General features: G+C 45.0%; 1 long non-coding RNA gene across 2 annotated transcripts in view; it reads left to right on the top strand.

Moving 5' to 3' along the window:
- The window catches only part of LOC135229510 (uncharacterized), a 129779-nt gene extending 127775 nt beyond the window's left edge, over nucleotides 1-2004 (top strand). For both annotated transcript variants that reach the window (XR_010320195.1, XR_010320194.1), the window contains one exon: nucleotides 712-2004. This is a non-coding gene — a long non-coding RNA (uncharacterized LOC135229510). The remainder of the gene's footprint in view (nucleotides 1-711) is intronic.
- The last annotated feature ends 17549 nt before the right edge of the window (nucleotides 2005-19553 follow it).

Below are 19553 nucleotides of genomic sequence, written 5' to 3' on the forward strand. Positions count from 1 at the left end.
AATAGTCAAGTGAGCGCCTCCAGCACTGCGTCCCTTTGTTGAAACATCTCATTTGGTACTCCGTCAGTTCCTGGAGCCGTGTTTTTTGCCAATGCCTTCAGTGCAGCTTGGAGTTCTTCCTTCAGTACCATCAGCTCTTGATCCAATGCTACCTCCTGAAATGGTTGAACGTCGACCAATTCTTTTTGGTGTATTGAGTCTGTGTATTCCTTCCGTCTTCTTTTGATGTTTCCTGTGTTGTTCGATATTTTGCCCATAGAATCCTTCCTTCAGTATTGCACCTAGAGGCTTGAATATTTCCTTCAGTTCTTTCAGCTTGAGAAATGCCAGGTGTTTTCTTCCGTTTTGGTTTTCTAACTCCAGATCTGTTCACATTATTATTATCATACTTTGTCTTCTCCAGCTTCCCTTTCAGGTATTCTGTTGAGCTCTTTTACTTTATTTTTCCTTCCATTCTCTTTAGCTACTGTACATTCAAGAGCAAGATTCAGAGTCTCTTGTGACATCCTCTTTGGTCTTTTCTTTCTTTCCTGTCTTTCTAATGACTTTTTTTTTTCATGTATGATGTCCTTGCTATCATCCCACAACTAATCTGGTCTTCGATCATTAGTGTGCAGTGCATCAAATCTATTCTTGAGATGGTCTCTAAATTCAGGTTTGATATACTCAAGGGCATACTTTGACTCATGGACTTGTTTTAATTTTCTTCAGCTTCTACTTGAACGTGAATATGAGCAACTGATCATCTGTTCTGCAGTCAGCCCCTGGCCTGATTCTGACTCATGATATTGACCTTCTCCATCATCACCTTCCACAAATTTGATTCCTATCTATTCTCCCTGGAATAGTTCATGAGTATAGTCACCATTTATGTTCCTGACGAAAGGTATGTGCAATGAATAAGTCATTGGTCTTGCCAAATTCTATCATGTAAGCTTCATTGTCATTTCTATCATCAATACCTTATTTTCCAACTGCTGATTTGTCTGCTTTGTTTTCAACTTCGCATCCTAATTACGTAATTATCAGTACATCTTGATTGATGAATGCATCACGTTTGATCAGTTTCAAACTGCGGAACTTGGTAAAAACCTTCAACTTCTTCATCTTTCACATTCATGATTTGTGTGTAAATTTGAATAATAGTCTTATTAACTGGTCTTCCTAGTAGGCCTGTGGATATTATCCTATTGTTCGTAGTGTTCTACTTCAGAAAAGATCTTGAAATGTTCTTTTTATCGATGAATATGATGCCGTTCTCTTCAGTATCTCAATCCTGGCATAGTAGAACATATCATTGTCTACTTTAAAATGTCCAAAACCAAGCTATTTCAGCTCACTAATGCCTTGGATTACTGACCTTTATGCATTCCATTTCATTTTTGATGACTTCCAATTTCCCTAGATTCATACTTCCTTCATTCCACATTCTGATTATTAAAGGATATTTGCATCAGTTTCTTCTCATTATGAGTTGTGCCCCATCAGGAAACGTCATTAAAGTGGGATCTACTTTGAGGAGGTAGCTCTTCCCCACTCATATTTTGAGTGCCTTCCAACCTAAGGGGTTATCCTCTGTCATTCAGTCAGACAGTGTTCCAGTACTATTTGTAAGATTTCACTGGCCAGTTTTTTTTAGAAATAGATCACTAGGTCCTTTTTCCTAGTCTGTCTAAATCCAGAGCTCCACTCAAACCAGTCTACCATGGGTGAACCTGATGGTATTTGAAATACCGGTGGCATAGCTTCTAACATCACAGCAACATGCATGCCACCACAGTACAACAAACTGACAGAAGAGTGGTGGGAGTTAAAAATAAGAAGAACCAAAAAGAGTGCTTCTTCCATGTCTGCTGATTTAGAGGAACCAAGAAAAATTGTCAAGTGAAGAGTGATTCAGAGGAAAACATGGGTAGAATGTGACCTAATTTCCATAAAAACAAACAAATGAATGTACTTACATGAGTCCCAGCAAAAAGAAGTGTGTAAAAGGGTACATATGTATCTTTGGACACTGGACACTTCAGGGGAGCAGGTACAATATACTTATGTGGGGCTGGCTCTTATTATAACTTCTGTATACAAATCTCTGTTGTTAAATGTGTTATAAGAATGTAGCACCTTTTAAAGTTTACTAACATCATACGTGTATGTGTGTGTATTTGAAACATTTTTTTTTTTACTATTTTATATATGTGTTTTTTAGTTATCTAGTGTGGCTATAGCAGAGATTCCACAAGTGGATGCCTTTAACAAACAGAAACTTATTCTCTCACAGTTTAAGAAGCAAGAAGTTTGAAGTCAGGGCACCAGCTCTAGGAGAAAGCTTTCTCTCTTTGTGGCTCTAGGGGAAAGTCCTTGTCATCCATCTTCCCCTGGCCTAGGAAATTCTCAGTGCGTGGACGCTGGGTCAAAAGGACCTGCTCCACTCCAGGCACTTCTTCCTTGGTGGTATGAGGTCCCTCTCATTTCTGCTCACTTTTCTCTTTGTATCTCAAAAGAGACTGACTCAAGACTCACCCTTATCCTGTAGATTGTGTCCTCCCTCATTAACCTAACTGTCTCTAATCCCGCCTCATTAACATCACAGAGGTTAGAATTTACAACACATAAGTAATCACATCAGATCACAAAATGCAGGACAACCACACAATACTGGGAATCATGGCCTGGCCAGGTTGACACACATTTTGGGGGACACTATTCAATCCATAACAATAGAGAAAACACTGTCTTCAATGCCAGATTCAGAGACTTTTATCCATTTGTGAAGGGCAAACACAGAAATTGAACAAAATTCAGACCAGCGAATTATTGCTTGCTCTTGTAACTAATGACTTCTTCTGGTCTCCATGCCTGGAAATGGCCAAAAAGAATTCTGTGAGGATTAATTCAGTTATTGCTAAAACATCTACTGCATTTACATGTCTACAGGTAAGGAAGAATGCTAGACACCGTGTGTGATTCATTAAGTAACACAGGGACCCTTAGACTATTGTTCTCCTTCTCTGATATGCCACTATCACCTTCTCCCCTTGTTGCTCTCCTGAAAAACCCACGCTTGTATATTCTAGGCTTTTATCCAGGATTGAATTTGCAGGAAGTTAAAGATATATCTTTGAAAGATAAAGAAGACTTTGGCCACATTGTCTTTAGACAGTCGAACTTCCCAGCCAACCTCTGTGCAGGATGGGAATTCACAATCCCTCCTACTCAGTACCTCTGAGCAGGACGGGATTTCTGTTTCATTGTCAGGAGAAGGCGGAATTCACCCTCTTCAGAAAACTTACTTTCCTTTGCCTCAAACTGTCCCTCTCAGGATCTGTCACGTTCACTCTGAGAAATTCACATGGGCAGCCTGTATGGAAGTGCCCATCCTAGAGGCCCTGCCCTCCCTTCCTTGCTCCGTAGGGCTTCCTCTGACACTTGGGGTCGCATCTCCCAGGGAGTACACACCTCTGGCACTTCCAGGGATTCCCAGGCCCTGGGATACTGTGGATGGGACTTGGAACTCAATCTGTTTCTTCCCATCCTCACCTTTGGTTATCTGTCTTCACCAGATTTAGGAGGCCTTGTCTTCTCTTTGCTCGTTTCATGTCAGTCAGGCTTTTCTATTCCAACTCTCTGATCTCAGAACAGATCAGGTTAGACCACAGAAAAGAGAAAGACCAAGCAAACATCACTGATCTGTGCAGAAGCTGCTGGGAAGGGATTCGATTCTCATTGGTTTAGGGTTTTATGCCCACTGCTCACCGGCAGGCAGGTTCCCCCCAGAGTCTGGCTTCTGTCTGGTACCTTGTACTACAAAGAACTCAGTGACCAGCCCACCTTCACAATCACACCTCCCTTAGAGCTATCTTTGCAGAGGCTCTTTCTCAGACTTCCATGTCCCACTGAAATCCTATTTCTCTTTCCTTACAGACATTATGCTCATTCTCAGGGCCCTGAGACCTCATCTGCAGATGAGTCTTGTCCTCTTCTCTCCCTGGCGGGGGGAGCTTTGGAGTGGACCTCATGTCTTCGGACAGCTATCCTGGGGCTTCTTCCACGCTGGTGCCGTAGGGCTGCATCTCTCTTTGTACTAGAGGGGGCGTGGAAGGGGCACAAGGCTAAAAGAGGATGGATTCTCCAGGTGAGGTGGGTTTAAGAAGCCTGAATGAAGTTCTTCCCTGAAGGGTGCATATTTTGCAGTCCAGACATCCTGCTTCTCTCAGTCTGAGAGTCCTAGCACGTCTTCAGGTGCTTTCTCCTTTGACCATGAGGCCATGCCTGCAATCTCTGCAGCCAGGTCTCCCACATGTGTAGCAGCACCAGTAGGTGTGGTAGCCTCTTCAGCCCCTGTCTCCTCCTCCAGATGCTCCTGGAGGTGCCTGGCTCTTCTTGCCAGGACTCCAGGATGCTGACCAGGGACTCAGTGTTGGTTAAAGGATGTCGGCCAGTGACCACGTGTCCTCATTTCCTTTGAAGGCTTAGGCTAGTTGCCTGGGCAGAAGACAGCCAAGGTCAGTCTGAGCCTAGACACCTAGTGACCTGTGACACTGCAGCGAGTGATAGGTGTTAATTTCCATGCTCAGGTATCCGCAGGTGGCGGATTCAGAGTGGTCAGAGGAGAAGTGTAACTAGAGATCACACACTCATGAGGGCACGGGCCCAAGGTCAGGGAAAATAGCTGAGGTCGTGGAGCTCTAGCGGAGCCATTCTAGGGCACAGGCCTCCCTCCTGTATGTGGCAAAGAGGCGATCCATGTGCCGCCTTCTGCAGACTCTGGACTGCTGGGGCCCTGGTTGCCCAGATTTCAGCCTTGTCTTTGGAGTAGTGACACGCATGCAGTGTGCCACCGGGGCTGTGGCCCAGCAGAAGCAAAATCTTGACAGTGGGGGCTTCAGTTGACTTTGCCTGTGCTCTCCTTTGGCTGAGTGACATCGTGTGTTTCCTAGCAGGTGAAGGCATTCGTGGAGAGGACGGAATTCCATGTGTGCGTGCAAAGTGTGTGCTGAGATGATGAGTCACTGGAGACCGGGGTGGACTCTTCAGACCCAGGATAGGCCTCTGGCAGGTATGTGTCAATGTTTTCTGCCCATGGCACTCAGCCGGGTATTTGCATACAATGTTATCAGCGGAATTAGTAGTCTCCAGAGAGGCTGCCACATGTCAACAAGATTCACCCGGCCAGAGTCCGCCGGTGATGTACCTCCCCAATCAATCACTACTCTCTAGACCTTCCAGATAGACTAGCAGATCTTCTCTGCCCATGGGCACCCAGTAGAGCCAGAGGCCTTCTCCCTTTGCTCTTTCTCTAGGCATTCTATCAGGCATTCCAAGCTGTGAAGTGCCTGGGAGGAGAAGGAAGAGATTTCAGAGAATGAACACATACAGAGAGACAGGCAAGAGATGGTGAGTGGGGATGTCTTGCCTACTGATATCCTCAGGAAAGTGGGAAAATTGGACCCTGGCCTGCTCTGCCAATGCCCTGAAGCAGTCCGCACCAGGGGCTCCCTTGTGCCTGCATAGCCTTTCCCAGGGTGTGCTCAAATCCTGTGGCCACTAGGTGTCCTAGGTCACAATGGAGGACCCTGTGTGATCTGCCTGGCGGACTGGATCTCTACCATTGGCTGAGTCTTGTCATCAGGCCCATCATAAGGTCTGCCCACTCTTCCGGTGGGGAGACTCTCTCCACGGTGATGGCAAAGAAACCTTAGTCCTGCCCACCTGGCCTTCACTTCACGTACCTGGCCTGCTGACCCTCACTCAGACCTCTGTGTTGATCAAAATGAATGTCCGTCAGTGGCCCGGTGTCAGCGTCTGGTATAAAGGATTCGGGACCTTGCCTGAGGCAGAAGGCAGCCTAGGTCTGCGGGTACCTGGAAGTCTAGTGACTTGTGACGCTGCTGCCAGTGACAAATGGTGACTCCCACACTCACATATCCCCTGGTGGCAGAAGGATAGTGATGGGTGGAGAAACATGGCTCCTGAGCACACGTTCAGTGGGGCACCGGCGAAATGCCAGGGCCAGGAGTGGACGTCGTGGAGCTGCATGGCGAGCCAGTGAAGGGCCCAAGGATTTCTCCAATGAGGCAAAATGCAGATCAAGCCAAGGAACACAAAGATAAAGCAGCTGAAGAAATTAAAAAGGTTACTCAAGAACATAATTAAAAATTTAATAAGCTGTAAGAAACCATAGAGAGACTGCAATCAGAGATTCAGAAGATTAACAATAAAATTACAGTTAGAAAACTCAATAGAAAGTAATAAGAGCACAGTTGAGGAATTGGAAGGCAGAATTACTGAGATTGAAGATCAAACTCTTGGGACTAATATATTTGATGAGAAAGCAGATAAAATAATTTTAAATGAAGAAATCCAAAGAATCATGTGAGACTTCATCAAGAGAAATAACTATGAGTGATTTCAGTACCAGAACAGGGAGGGCTAACAGAAAATACAAAGGGAACTGTTGAAGATTTGTTGGCAGAAAACTTCCATGATATCATGAAAGATGCTCATCAAATTCCACATAAGGTAGATCTCAAAAGAAAGTGACCGAGACACATAATAATCAAACTTGCCAAAATCAAATATAAAGAGAATTTTAAGAGAGGCTAGGGATAAAGGAAGTCACCAACAAAGGAGAGTAAATAATAAAAAACTTGGACTACTCAGCAGAAATCATACAGGCAAGAACGCAAAGGGATGACTTACAGAAAATATTGAAGGAAAAAAATTGCCAGCCAGGAATCAAACCATAACCCTGGCCCTCTGGCCCTCTGGCCCTCTGGCCTTAGCCCTCTAACTCTAAGCCCTGAGCCCCAAAGCCCCTAAGACCCTAAGCCCTTAGGTCCTAACCCCCAAGGCCCTAAACTCTAACCCTAACCCAAACCCTAACCCCTATACCCTAAACTCTACAACCTAAACACCTACACCCCAAAACACTACACATCAAAACCCTACACACTAAACCCTATACTCTAAGCCTCAAACCCTAAACCCAACCTCAAATCCCAAACCCCAAACCCTAAAACTAACCATAAACCCTAAACCCTAACACCTAACCCTAACCCCTAACCACCCTAACCCTAATTACCCTAACCCTAACCCTCAAACCCTAACCCTCTAACGCTAACATGAAACCCAAATCCGAAACCCTAACCCTCTAACTCTAACCTCTAACCCTAACCCTCTAACCCTAGCCCTAATCCTAACCCCAACCTCCAAACCCAACCCCAAACCCTAAACCTCAAATCCCTAGCCCTAAACCTAAGAATGAGCCTAAGCCTAACCCTATCACTTAACTCTAAACCCTAAACCATAACACTTAAAACCCTAACACTTAAAACCCTAACACCCTTAGCCCTAACACATTTAACCCTAACACCCTAAACGCCAAAACCCTAAACACTAACACCCTTAACCCCAACCCCAACCCCTAAATCCTAAACTTAAACACTAAACCGTCTAACCCTAATACCCTAAACGCTAACCCCAGCCCCCAGCCTTAACGCTCACTCTAAGCCTTAAACCTTAAGCCCTAAACCCTAGGCTCTAAGCCCTAAGCCCTAAACTCTAAATCCTAAAACCCTAAACTCTAAGCCCTAAGCCTAACCCTCTAATCCTAAACCCTAAAACCTTACCCCAAACCCATCCCAAACCCCTAAACCTTAAGCCCTAGCCCTAACCCCTAACCCTAATCCTCTAAGCCTAACCCTCTAACCCTAACCACAACACCAACCCCAACCTCTGAACCCTGAAACCCTAACCCCCTAACCCCAAGCTTCTGAACCCTAAGCCTAAACCCTCTAACCCTAAACCCTAACCTTCACCCCCTCACACCCTCACCTTCTCACTCCCTCACTCTATAATCTTCTCAACTTCTAACCCCCTCACCCTCTAACCCCTGACCCTCTAACTCCCTCAATCTCTAACCCCCAACCCTCTAGACCCCAACCCTCTAACACCCACCCTCTAACCCCAAACCACATATCCCAAACAAACCCAACACCAACCCCAACCCTAAACCTAAACCCTAACCCCTAAAACCTAACCCAAACCCTAACGACTAAACCCCAAAACCCTAAACCCCAAACTGCAACCCCTAACACCTAACCTGTAACTCCAAACTCTAACTTAAAACCCTAAACCTAACCCTAACACCTAACCCCAACCAAAAAATCCTAACCCTAAACTCTAACCCCAAACCCTAACAACCCTAACCCTAACATCCCTAACCCCAAACCCTAACCGTTTTTGTTAGCAGCCGTAGCACATAACCACTAGCCACCAGGGTTTCCATGAGCAGTCACAGGAGTAGACATATGCACACCCGTGTTCACTGCAACATTATTCACAGTAGCAAAAAGATGGGAACAACCTAAGTGCTCGTCCACAGAGGAATGGATAAACAAACTACGGTGCATACACACAGTGGAACACTACATGACAATAAAGACCAATGATGAACCTCCGAAACATCTCACACCATGGATGAATCTGGGGCGCATCACACTGACTAAGTCAATCACAAAACGACATATACAGTGAGAGACCACTATCATAAAAACTCATGAAAACATTTACGCACAGAAACAATCCTTGATGTTCACCAGGGAGACAAAGAGTGGGTAGAGAAAAGCCAACTAAACAATAACCAAAAAAACCAAACCCACTGCTGTCGAGTCAATTCCAGCTCATAGCTATCCTACAGGACAGATTAGAACTGCCCCATAGAGTTTCCAAGGAGTGCCTGGTAGATTCGAACTGCAGACCCCTGGTTAGCACCGATGGCTCTTAACCGCTACGCCACCAGGGTTTGCAACCAAACAACAGATATGTGGTAACTCTGGTGAAGGAAAGACGGTACACAAGACTGGGGAATCAACCTCAGCCTCACTCTAACCCTAACCCTAAACCACTTGTGCCCGAGCCTAGTAACCACAGCCCTAACCCCAACCCCCAACCACCTAAAACCTATACCCCTAAACCTAACTCCCAAACCTCTAACCCCGAAACCTGGACCCCTAACACCAAACCCTAACCCCTAACCCTAATCCTCTAACCCTTCTGCATCTCTGGGCCTCTCGACTCTCCGTCTATTTTCTCCCTCGAAATTGTACTAACACTCAGTGGAATTTTGAAGTTTGAGCTGTGCTTTGCTTCTTGTTGTCTCCACCGGTCCCATCAAGGCACTGCATCATTTGCTCTGCTTCACTATTGAGTTCCAAAACCATGGCTTAGAATAGCCTGACACTGAACTTCAGCGATTCGGTGCAAGGCCGCAAGAGGGCGTGCGCACCGCCGTTTTTGTTCTGCCCACCAGGCCCTCCGAGCACCGGAACCTCCTGGACCTAAGCCGGGACCGACCTGGGTACCGCTCCAGTGGCGACAGCAGAAGCTTTTCTTCCCAAGGGACCCAAGGCCCCAGGGCGCTCTCTCAATACTCCCATTAATGCTATGATTATCCTAACCCACTCCTTCTGCGTGACCTAGTGGGTCCTCTACCAGGCCCAGCCTTCAGGACCCGCAGCCCCCCGCCGTGGTCACGTAGAGGAACCTGCAGGGCCGCGCCCTCCCCGCCCAAGCTCTGCCCCTCCATACCCTGATGCCCTGCAGGCCTCTACTAGGTCCCCGCCCAGGGGAGAGTTGTCGCCCCGCACGGGTGGGGGGACACAAGGGAACATTCGGAAACCACCCCCAGGCACGAAGCTGACTGCCTGATTGCCGGTATTGAGACCATGTGAGCAGGGCTGCCCCGCCAACTGGAGCCTGCAGGACATCACTCACGTTTGTCAACTTCTCACCGCCCTCTGGGCTCCGGGTCCCAGAGCAGCCAATCCCCCGGGGGGGGGGGGCGGTCCGTCCGCAGGGGCTGGAAGATCGGGTTGGTGCCCATGGCCGGAGCGCTTAAAACCCTTAGAAACCCTCATAAACCGTCAGCTACAGACCTTCAAATGTCAGCCCGAGAGACACCTAATCTCCAACCTAAAAAAAAAAACAAAACACACCCGTTGCCATCGAGTCAATTCTGACTCATAGCGACGCTATAGGACAGAGTAGAACTGCCCCACAGTTTCCAAGGAGCGCCTGGTGGATTCAAACTGCCAACCTGGGTAACCACTATGCCACCAGGGTAACCCACTAAACCTACTGCCACCAGGGTAGAGGCTCCAAATCCTGCCAGTGTGAGGAACCCTCAAATCCCCTCAGCACCAGAGACCCCGTCCACAGCGACCGGTACACAGCGCTGCACAAACGTTTAAGTTAACAAACAACATGGGCCCTCAGGACCCCTTCCTGCTACCCCCACCCCCGCCACCCAGAGGGGGAGCGGGACCCGGCATCCACACTGTCAACAGACACTGAATCCTTGCTGCTTCCACAAGGAGTAGGATCCCCGCGCTGCTCCACAGATTCCCAGGACCCCTTCCTTTCCCGGTGGGGCCCCGCGGACGCCCCAGCCCCGAGAGTAGACCGGCCGGGCGCGGGCGCGGGGTGCCTCAGCCTCCCAGGCACAGCGCCCAAAACAGTAAGGGGCAGCAGGGCCTTGGGGGGGATCCCTCTCTCCCCTGTCCGTGGCACCCTACGGAGTCTGGTGGGGGTGGGACGACGAACGGGGGCGAGTGCCCCGCCCTCTGTCTGGAGTCTCACCCCCCCGGGCGAACTCTGGGCCTTGGTTTCCCCCCTGGCACAGGGAGCAGGTGGGGGGCGGGGGGGCAGGCCCCCATCCCCCAGCTTGGCCCGCAAACCCGCCCCGGGCAGAGGAGGGACCTGGGCGCAGCCCTGGACACGGCCTTTCTCCCCAAGCCCTTCAAGCCCCCAGGCCCGAGGGCACTCCGCAGCTGGATCCCGCGGCTGGACCCCCCCCCCGCAAATCCACAGGGATGCAAATTTCGCAGACCACCTGCGTCTCCCGGGCCAGAGGCTCCCTCTCTCCCTCTCGCAGCCCCTAGAGTGGCTGCGTCCACCCGCCCCCACGCAGCGTCCGCCCCCGAGGATCACTCGGGACGGGGTACGCCGGAGGGGGCGACACGAGCTGCTAACCCAACGTCCGGACTCCCCAACCTCTGGAGGCCACGGGATGCTGGCACTGGGACCCGCCCTCCTGGTGCCTTCCCTCCACACCTTCCAGGGGCCGGGCTTGTTCAGTCTGGGAGCGGGTCCCTCCAGCCAGGTGTCGGAGTTTCATACCTTTCAGAGAACACGGCAGGGAAAGCAGCACGAACACCGTCCGCTGTAAGGCGCGCGATCCGGCCCGGGCCCCTCACCACCCCTCCGGGCGCTTCCGGGAGTAACTGGCTGGACGGCGTGGAACATGGCTGCCGGCCCCGCCCAGCGGCCCGGGTGGGGGGCCGGCGTGGGGGGGTTGGGCCTCCAGAGGGGAGGGTGGGGTCTAGAAGCAAGGACAATGCCAAGGTGTGAGGGGTGAGGAGACAGGAGACGTCAGGAGAGGGCCCTCTCACATGCAGAGTTAAGTATTGGAGGTGCAACGGTTAAGTGCTTGGCTAACTGAAAGGTGGGCCGTTGGAACCCACCAGCTCAAGGGTTGAAAAGATCTGGAGATGGGCTCCCGTAAAGATTCTAACCAAACAAAATCCAAACCAGTTGCTGTTGAATCAATTCCGACTCATAGTGACCCTATAGGGCAGAGCAGAACTGCCCCATAGGGTTTCTAAGACTGTAAGTCTTTACAGAAGCAGACTGCCATGTCTTTCTGCAAAGAACCAACTGGTAGATTCGAACTGTCCACCCTTTGGTTAGTGGCCAAGCTCTTAACCACGGGGCCACCAGGGCTGTGCCATAAAGACTGCAACCTAGGAAACCTTGTGAGGCAGTTCTAAGTTGTCATACAGGGTTGATATGAGTCAGAATCTCTTGATGGCACACAACCATGATTGTACTAAGAAAAATTCCTCCAAGCAGCTGTCTACATGACCCCTGAAGCACGCATGCATGCACGTTATCAAAGCAGTGCGGCCAAAGACAGGAAATTGGAATAGAGACATTATAAAGTGGACAGTGAAAAGGGATTTCTGAGGGACATGCAGCTCAAGCAGAGGAGGTAGCATACAACTAAATGCCCTTCTCCTTCTATTGTTCAATGGTCTTCAGAAAGAATGTGTCCCAGGAATTAACTGTAGCCCAGGATAACTTGAAGACAGCAAATACAGAGGACCAGTCAGGATGCTTCTGCAGTGGTCAGGGTGAGGAGTGATGGTGGTAGTGCAGGTGGGAACAGTGGGCAGGCTTGAGGTGTACTTTGGAGCTTGAGCTGCCAAGACTTGCTGGTGGATCAGATGTATGGGATGAGGGGAACGGAGAATCAAAGGTGACTTCTAGAGTTCAGGCTACCATGAGCGCATGGTCACCAGAGCCATTCTCTACCATGTGGAAAACCATGGAGGAACAAACTTGAGAAAATGACCAAAAGATTTTTTCTGGACATGTTAGATTTGGATGTCTGAGGTCATCCAAGTGTGAAGAACAGTTCCCAACTGTGGATACCACTCAGAGGTAGAGTAGTTTTCTGGGTTCTAAGAATTTGGAGATCATCAGCCTATAGCTGATTTGAAAGCCACTGGTGGTGCGATGATTATGCATTTGGGTGCTACCAAAAGGTCTGCAGTTTGAATCTACCAGTCGCTCCTTGGAAACCCTGTGGGGAAGCTCTACTCTGTCCTATAGGGTCCCTATGAGTGAGAATCCACTCGACAGCGACTTTGTTTTGTTTTGTTTTAATACTAAGCTCAGAAAAGTTGTGTGTCAGGGTTGTATTTTTTCACAATACTTATTCAAGCAGTTCGAATCTACCAGCCACTCCTTGGAAACCCTATGGTTCAATTCTACTCTGTCGTTTAGGGTCGCTATGAGATAGAATCGACTCAACAGCAATGAACTTAGTCTTAGAGGAGCACTTTGTCTGTCAAAGCTGAGAGTTTTACTTCATACTTTTTAAAACTGCCATGTGTCATGTTACGTGGCTACCCTTACAGGAGCATTTTTGGTGCTAACTTGACTTGTTCTTGGTGAAGGGCTCTGTATTCATTTTCTAGGGCTGCCATAGTAAATTACCAAAAACTCAGTGTCTTTAAAAAAACGTATAATCCAAACAGTCCAAGAAGCTGTATTATATGAAGAAGAAGGGGCATCAGGATTGGAGGAAGACTCATTAACAGCCTAGACATGCAGATGACACAACCTTGCTTACTGAAAGTGAAGACGACTTGAAGCACTTACTGATGAGGATCAAAGACTTCAGCCTTCAGTATGGATTACACTTCAACATAAAAAAAACAAAAATCCTCACAACTGGGAAAATAAAAAAAATCACAGTAAACAGACAAAATACTGAAGTCATCAAGGATTTCATTTTACTTGGATCCACAATCAACACCCATGGAAGCAGCCGTCAAGAAATCAAACGACATATTTTATTGGGCAAATCTGCTACAAAAGACCTCTTTAGAGTGTTAAAAATTGAAGATGTCACTTTGAGGACTAAGGTGTGCCTGAACCAAGCCATGATATTTTCAGTCGCCTCATGTGCAGCTAAAGCTGGACAATGAATAAGGAAGGCAAAAGAACAGAAACTTGAATTATGTTGTTGGTGAAGAATAATGAATATACCATGGACTGCTAGAAGAATGAACACACCTGTCTTGGAAGAAGTACAGCCAGAATGCTCCTTAGAAAGGTGGGTGGCAAGACTAGGTCTCACGTCCTCTGGACATATTATCAGGAGGAATCAGTCCCTGGAAAAAGATATCGTGCTTGGTAAAGTAGACGGTCAGTGAAAAAGACAAAGATCCTCAATGAGACAGATTGAGACGGTGGCTGCAACAGTGGGCTCAAACATCGCAATGAGAAAGGCCCAGGGCTGGGCACTGTTCCGTTCTGTTGTACACAGGGTCGCTATGAGTTGGAACTGACCCAACAGCACCTAACAACAACATCATAAACTCACTAGATCTCCTGGGGATAGAATGTCATATTCAGTGTAGAATAGATAGAGTTTCTTTGTTTGTTTGTTTACCATATTTACTATCACTTACATTTGATAACTTCGACATTCTGTTGGATCGCTTTTCTTTGGAATGGATACAACGTGCATCTCTTGCAGCCTGTTGGCCAGGTAGCTAGCTTCCAAATTTCTTTGCATAGTGGAGTGGGCATGAACAGTGCTGCATCTGTTTGTTGAACCAACTCAGTGGGTATTCTGTCAGCTCCTGGAGCCTTCTTTTTCGCCAGTGCCTTCAGTGTAGCTTGGACTTCTTCCTTCACTACTACCAGTTCTTCATCATATGCCACCTCATGAAACGACTGAAAGTTGACCATTTCTTTTGGTACTGTGACTCTGTGTATTCTTTCCATCTTTTGTGTGTGTGCTTTAAGTGAAACTTTACAAATCAAGTCAGTCTCTCATACAAAAATTAGTATACAGCTTGCTGTGTACTCCTAGTTCCTCTCCCACTAATGAGACAGCACACTCCTTCTCTCAGCCCTGTATTCCCTGTGTCCATTCAGCCACTTTCTGTCCCCCTCTGCCTTCTCATCTCCCCTCCAAACGGGAGCTGCCCACATAGTCTCATGTGTCCACTTGAGACCAGAAGGTCACTCCTCACCACTATCATTTTCTGTGCTATAATCCAGTCCAATCCCTGTCTGAAGAGTTGGCTTTGGGAATGGTTCCAGTCTTGGGCCAACAGAAGGTCTGGGGACCGTGACCTCCAGGGTTCCTCTAGTCTCAGTCAGATCATTAAGTCTGATTTTTTTATGAGACTTTGAGGTCTGCATCTCACTGTTCTCGTGCTCCGTCAGGAATGCCCTGTTTCGTTCCCTGTCGGGGCAGTCTTCAGCTGTAGACGGGCACCATCTAGTTCTTCCGGTCTCAGGCTGATGTAGTCTTGGATTTACGTGGCCATTTCTGTCTTTTGGACTCATAATTACCTTGTATCTTTGGTGTTCTTCATTCTCCTTTGCTCCAGGTGGGTTGAGACCAATGGATGCATCTTAGATGGCTGCTTGATAGTGTTTTTAAGACTGCAGACGCCACTCACCAAACTGGGATGCAGAATGTTTTCTTAATAGATTTTATTATCCCAATTGACCTAGATGTCCCCTGAAAACATGGTCCCCCTACTGCTGCCCCTGCTACTCTGGCCTTTGGAGCTTTTGGTTTATTCAGGAAACTGCTTTTGGTTTAGTCCAGTTATGCTGACCTCTCCTTTATTGTATGATGTCTTTCCCTTCACCTAAAATAGTTCTTGTCTACTATCTAATCTGCGAATGTCCTTCTCCCTCCCTTTCTCCCCACCCTCATAACCATCAAAGAATATTTTCTTCTCTGTTTAAACTATTTCTTGAGTTCTTATAATAGTGGTCTCATACGATATTCGTCCTTTTGCAACTGACTAATTTCACTCAGCATAATGCCCTCCAGATTCCTCCAAGCTATGAAATATTTCATGGATTCATCATTGTTCTTGATCTATGTGAAGTATTCCATCGTGTGAATGTACCAAAATTTATTTATCCATTCATCTGTTGATGGGCACCTTGGTTACTTCCATCTTTCTGCTATTGTAAACAGTGCTGCAATGAACATGGTTGTGCATATATCTGTTCATATAAAGGCTCTTATTTCTCTAAGATATATTCCAAGGAGTGGGATTGCCATATCCTATGGTAGTTCTATTTCTAGCTTTTTAAGGAAGTGCCAGATTGATTTTCAAAGTGGCTGCACCATTTTAAATTCCCACCAGCAGTGAATAAGTGTTCCAGTCTCTCTACAAGCTCTCGAACATTTATTATTTTGTGATTTGGGATTAATGGCAGCCTTGTTGGAGTGAAATGGTATCTCATTGTAGTTTTGATTTACATTTCTCTAACGGCTAATGATTATGAGCATTTCCTCATGTATCTGTTACCTGCCTGAATGTCTTCTTCGTTGAAGCACCTGTTCCTATCCTTTGCCCATTTTTAAAATGGATTATTTGTCTTTTTGTTATTGAGTTTTTGCAATATTATATAGATTTTAGAGTTCAGATGCTGATCAGAAATGTTATAGCTCAAAACTGTTTCCCAGTCTGTAGGCAATCAGTTTACTCTCCTGGTGAAGACTTTGGATGAGCATAAGTGTTTGATTTTTAGGAGTTATCTAATTTCTCTTTGGGTACTTGTACATTGTTAGTAATGTTTTTTGTTACAATCCCACCCTAATCCTCTTTAACATAAAATTACAATCACAAAATGGAGGACAGCTACAGAACACTGGGAATCAGGGCCTAACGAACTTGATACACACATTTTGGGGGGGACATAATACAATCCATGACATCCACCTTTTAGTATATTTTGGGGACTGGCTCTTTTAGTCAGAAACAGGTTGAATAAAAGTGCTTACTTACCAGCAGTTTCCCAACAGTGTTGGTGACGGATCCCCAGTTGGATACACACAATCACATTGACTGCATTTGCGGTGCCTCAGCAAGTCCCACTTGCCTTCATAACACTGATCTCTAGAACAAAACACAGCTCTGTAAGCAAGTCAGTTAAAAATAAAGGCATTGGATATTGAACATCACTAAAGACGTAAGTGCATATTGGTTCTGTGTTGGTTGCCAGAATCTAATTCTCTTAATTAATTCATATTTTTTGTAGATATTTTTCTTGCTCCATATACCCAGAGTTCTGTGTACATATAATGAACATTCTACACGTAGTTTTCTCACAAATATTACCCAATATCATTCATTTTTTTGACCATTCACTCAATGTTCAAGAGTAAATTGAAGTATAGGAAATATTCTTACGGTTATTTAACTCTAAGGATGAAGAAATTGCATAGCGGGTCTTGGCTCCCTTTAGAAATTCTCTGCCTGATGCAGTTCCACACAGCAACACGGACCTTCATCTCAGCACAGGAAGAAAGACAGCTTTGTCTCAATATTTGCCACTGCTCTTCACCTTCTACTAAGGTTAAAATTCTTCAGCCTGCCAAGAGCATTGTTCAAGAATTGGCTCCAAATCTCTCCTTGAAAATTACAGTGAAAAATCTTATAAAAATGTTAAGTTTTATTATTAGGCAAACCACTATTTCATCAAATCATCGTCTCTATATAAATTTTTCACCACTATGTGGCTTAAGACAACAATCAGGTGTGTAATAATGTGTATATCATTACATTTCAAACTATAAAGTGATGTTCCAATGGTTTAAAGAGTTGGAGGGACTATTGTGGCTAGAGAATACTGAATCAAAAAATATTTTGACATGAAAGTTTCAACAACAAATATGTTCCATAACTATAGGTGTACTTGTAGGTAAATGTTTAATGTAATAATTCGGATGGTTAAAAAAGACAAAAACAAATAAAAACACATTAAACAGCAGAATAAGTCAATAGATACCTATTGTCATGACAGATACAAACAGAAAACAAAGAATAAAAAATAAGTGCAGCAGAGGTTACCAGCGTTATGTAAAAGAGAGGAGCATCTTGACACCGAAATAAAATAGCTAGATGCTTCAAAATGTGCATCCAGCAGCTTTTCCCTTTAGCAGGTGTTGCAATTTCTGATTTATTGGAATTAAACTAGTTGTCCATGTCATTCAAGTATTATTTTAATGCAATAAATCATTTTACAAGTCCCATGCTGTAGAAAAAATGCTTAAATCATTACATAAACATAGCTTTGCTCACAACTCTTTCCATTCTGAATGCATTACTTTTCCCTTTACCACTTCCTAAATAGCTGTGAAAATCTTCACAGTGCTGTAAACCCAAGTTCTAGTCCCACCACCATTTTATGTGATACTGATCACTCTGTGTCCCTGTGAAGTCTTTTTTTTTTTTAACATCCTATATATATATATATTTTTTTTATAGCACTATGGTCACTATTGTCGACTCAACATGTTTACTGCCTTATTGCGCTCTTTACCTGTTGTTGAAGCCTTGTTATTTACTTTTAAATGTTTTTCTTATTTCTCTACCTTAACACTTAAAACAGTGTTTCATTTTATTTGCTGTTGTTGTTTTCTTTTATTATATTCTTGTCCACTCAGAGTTCAGGCATGATTAAAAAGTAATTACATTTTTGTGGAGACAGAATGAGATTTAGAATCGAGTTTCAATTACCTGGGTTTTACTTCCTTCATTGACTAGCTGTATATCGGCAATACTTACTGACTATAAAACTTAATTTCAACATTTGTAAAACAGGTTACAATCTATCTATGCTTTTTTTAGATATATACATTTCTTTTTAATTTCAAAATATAAATTCACCAAAAATGATGTTAACATTTAGATTTTTCTTGTGTTAAAAAAAACTAAACCAAACCTGTTGTCATCAAGTTGATTCCAACTCATACCGACTCTGTAGGACAGAGGAGAGCTGCCCCATAAGGGCTTCCAAGGAGTGGCTGGTGGATTTGAACTGTAGGCCTTTTGGTTAGCAGCCAGGTTGGAATCCGCTACATCACCAGGATTCCTTTCTTGTAATAAGTCAGATAAATTGATAAGCTTATATTCCAGCTATGTATTTAGTGCATGAAATATGTCAAAGAGAATTATGTAATGTTTAAAATTTTAAATGTAAATTGATCAAAAATTATAATAAATTCCAAATAAGTAAGATAAAATGATTAGCTCCAGTTCTCAGTAGGGGTTTAAATGCCTTTGAGACCAGTTGGTGCTCCTGTTTTCACCCATTCTCAATGGCACAAACTCAGCATCAGTCTCTGAATAGTGATTATGATACTAACACAGTAGACAGTCAGGAGTGGTTGGGCTACTATTTTCACATGTTTTGCTGGCTAATAGATTTAAATTATCTTTACTGTCTAATATTTCTTATCTTTTACTTTTGGAGAACGAAGTCAATTGTTCATGTCGTATTATGTATGGTACAGCCCAGAGTGTTTGTAGTGTTCAATACTTTAAATTTCTCACCACTTTCATCATTACTTTTTTGTATAGGAAACTCAGGAATCAAATAGGTATTTTATACTGTCCAGCAATGCTTACTTACATTGTAAGTATAAAGTGGGAGCCATTATAACGTTAAGGGAAATATCATTGATACAATGTTGGCTTTTTAATTAGGCAGATTTGTATTTGTAATCCCACTCTGCCCTTAATTGGCTGATGACTTTAAGTATGCTTCTTTACTTTCCGTAGCCTTGATTTACTCACCCACAAAATGGGATGATGACCCTCATCTGGAAAGAATATACATATATATATATATATACATACGTGTGAAACTTACTTCTGACAATGGATGAAATAAAGCCAATACTAACAAATATTGCTATTTCTTCTACCTGCCTTCTTTACTCACTCCAAGCTTCTAGACAGTTTGCTCAGATACGTTTCCTTCCTTCCCGTCTTCTTTCTTTCTATGCTACCTCTTTTTGTTTCCCTTTCAGTTTCATTGTGAATTCACAAACGCTAGGTTGAATTTCAGTGTTTATATGCTATTGGGGGTATGCATCTAAGTAAGCAATTTACCTTCCTGAAATTAAAATATAGATAATTCCTGCACTGCCTGCCTCACAT

The sequence above is a fragment of the Loxodonta africana genome, unplaced genomic scaffold (genome assembly GCF_030014295.1).
Source record: "Loxodonta africana isolate mLoxAfr1 unplaced genomic scaffold, mLoxAfr1.hap2 scaffold_326, whole genome shotgun sequence".
NCBI lineage: Eukaryota > Metazoa > Chordata > Mammalia > Proboscidea > Elephantidae > Loxodonta > Loxodonta africana.